Source organism: Lolium rigidum, unplaced genomic scaffold, assembly GCF_022539505.1.
Source record: "Lolium rigidum isolate FL_2022 unplaced genomic scaffold, APGP_CSIRO_Lrig_0.1 contig_28679_1, whole genome shotgun sequence".
In the NCBI taxonomy this organism is placed as follows: Eukaryota; Viridiplantae; Streptophyta; class Magnoliopsida; order Poales; family Poaceae; genus Lolium; species Lolium rigidum.
The window spans coordinates 38,050-40,842 of record NW_025900096.1 but is presented as its reverse complement, the minus strand read 5'-3'; the positions used below and the strand labels follow the sequence as shown (position 1 = coordinate 40,842).

Sequence of the window (2,793 nt, the reverse complement as noted above, 5' to 3'; positions counted from 1 at the left end):
TAGGACTGGCTGGTGCTTAAGTAGAATTGATCTACATGTAGCAAGTATTAGTAGGTTTATTACTATGGTTTCTCCTAAGCATCATATCAAAGGATGGTTATCAAGGTGTTGCTATGAGTTAGGGTTTACTATGACTTCATATTTGCTTTACCAAATAATCTCTAATAGTTTCTAAGCTAAGTGGTTTATCATTTCCTAAGTAAGGTTTAGTTGGATAGGAACATGTGATGTGATTTGCTACACAAAGTTGATACTAGCACTACTAGGAAAAGGCTTATAGCCGCACTTGTTACCGCCGGCAAATATGATTTGAAGATGCCGGCGGTAATGCCTTTCAGGGGGGCCTAACCCTACCGCCGGCGAGATTGAAACGGAGTTGCCGGGGGTAGTGCAGTTACCGCCGGCGAAATGGAATAGAAAACGCCGGCGGTAAGGTGGGCCGAGACTACCCGAACGGGCCTCCAATTACTGCCGGCGATTGGACTCGAAAACGCCGGGGGTAGTATAATTACCGCTGGCAATTGGACTCGAAAACGCCGGGGATAGTATAATTACCGCCGGCGAATTGGAGTTGCATGGGCCGGGGGTAATTTAGGCTGGTATGGGCCATTTTGGGCCAAAATTACCGCCTGCGTCTACCATTTGTTTTCGCCAGGGATAGTTGCCCTATACCACCCCTTTTCTCCCGTTTCGGTCAATCCCCCAATTGTCCTCTCCTTTCCTAGCGCGATCCCCTTTCTCCCTCCGTCCCCATGTCAGCGCCGCCACCTCCCCGACGACCTTGCCGGCCACAACGCCGTAGTCCTCTACCGCACCAGCTTCCCTGCTTCCCCAGACGCGCGCCGCCCCGTGCCTCCGCGAAACCCTAGCGGAGCTAGCGGCTGCTGGTCCGGCGTCGAAGACCACCCGCCGGGTGCTGGCCCTCGCTCGATCTCCTTCACGTCGTCCGCATCAAGCTCGCCAGCCTCGGCGTTGGGAACCCGCCTTCGTTCCGCTGCTGCCTGGCCGCCGCGACGGGCTTCTGTGCCTCGCCCCAAGCTGCGACGCCGTGTGCCGCTGCAGGGCCACGCCGCAGACGTTCCAGGGCCGCCGCGTGCTGCTCTTCCTCGCCCCTCGCCTCCGCTCCAAGATCGAGGAACTGCTCTTCCTGGCCGCTCGCCTCTGCTCCATCCTGGCCGCCTCGCATCCGCCTCCAGCCCAAAGGTGAGGAATTTCTCGTCCTGTGTCTATTTCTCGTCCCCTCATACACGAAGGTGAGAAATTAACTAGTCTGCAATTTGATTCCCATTCATATACTTGCTGCGACAGTGTGTTCCCGATTCTTAAGGTGAGGAATTTACGTGCATTTGATTTGGTTGTTCACACAATGTTGTGACTACACTTAGTTTAGAACTACTGTGCAGTTTTGATTTTGAGAGTTCATTCACTGAACGTAGAAGCTGCAGTTCATTCTCTGATCATAGAAACTGCTTCATCATTCATCACACTGGACTGGGATAAATGTGGATTATATTGTTGTCTATAATTATTTTGGTGTCATATGTCTAAGTGTGGGATTGCCTTGTGTAAAACTAACAGTAGATAACTTGACGCATGGTTGCAGTCTGGCATCAAGGGAGACATGAAGCTGAGGGTGGTCGTCATGGACAGCGAGGCTGCGGCGGTGACGGCGACGGAGAGGAGCACCGCCAAGGAGAAGCTCTGTGAGTACACCCTGGACGACTCCGTCTGTTTGTGGATATTATAATATACCTCCAAGATATATTTTTTTCTTTTCTGACTAAAGAATAATCATATGGTTTGTGGCTATATTGTTTATCATCTTCTTAGTATACATTGGTAATTGTTTAATTGGTTCCCATTGCCGGTTGGAAAACTCTATATGTCCGCTAAGGGCTAGCTTTTATGAGTATCTGATGTAAGGAGGTAGAACACAAAGAACTCTTGTTCCCTTTTTAACCACATAATTAACCTGGGTGCCTAGGCATTATGTTCTTGAAGCGGCACCTAAGCTGCCCAAGCATGCCGAGAAACCAAATTTCAACCAAGTATTAACTATCAGGCTGCTAGTTACAGTTTATAATCCCATTCTAAGTATCATTTATCTTGTCTTTTAATTAGTTGGAGGAGGGTTGGCATCACAAGTTCATTTGGCTTTTAGGATATGTCTAGAGTTTGGACTGCAGTTCTATTTTCAACTAAATTTCAAATACTCCAACTAATTAATTGGTGCAGAGGAACCTTGAAGAAAATAAACTAGCAACTTAGGGAACAGATATTCCTTAGGATCTTGTTCCCGACAGAAGTTGCTTCAGGAATCCCTAAAGAAGGTTAGCATCTCTTATTCGACCTTTGTGTGTTCCTTCATTGCCGATCCCTTGTTTCATGTGCTCAAGCTAGGTTCCCTTTTTCTTAGGAGCGCCAGCTAAGATGCAGAACAGCTGCGGCCAGCGTCGATGTGTTCGCGTTCGAAGACCTAACGGCTGCAGAGCGGAAGCGGTTGACGGAGGGAGCGGTGGACGGTGAGGGAGCGGCGGCGGACGAAAAGGGAGCTGCGGTGGCGGACGCCCTCTCCGAGGAGCGGTGGCGCGCGGTCGTCCGGACGGGAAGATGTTGTCTTGAATCAGACGTATTTTGGAACGTTGTAAAATTGAACAGAGTATCTGTAAAACGTGGCTCTAGCTGGCCCCACCCTTATAATATTGCTTAATTAATGTAATAGCAACTATATGGTGAAGGTGGACGTTCTGGTGGCTAGTTTTTTTTAATCCTGTACACACATAGCGCCGGCGA

General features: G+C 49.2%; 1 long non-coding RNA gene across 1 annotated transcript; it reads left to right on the top strand.

Moving 5' to 3' along the window:
* Positions 1-1,115: 1,115 nt before the first annotated feature.
* LOC124680796 lies at positions 1,116-2,528 on the top strand. Its single transcript, XR_006995591.1, has 4 exons — positions 1,116-1,203; positions 1,604-1,703; positions 2,236-2,330; positions 2,417-2,528. It is a non-coding gene; the product is annotated as an uncharacterized LOC124680796 (long non-coding RNA).
* Positions 2,529-2,793: the final 265 nt, after the last annotated feature.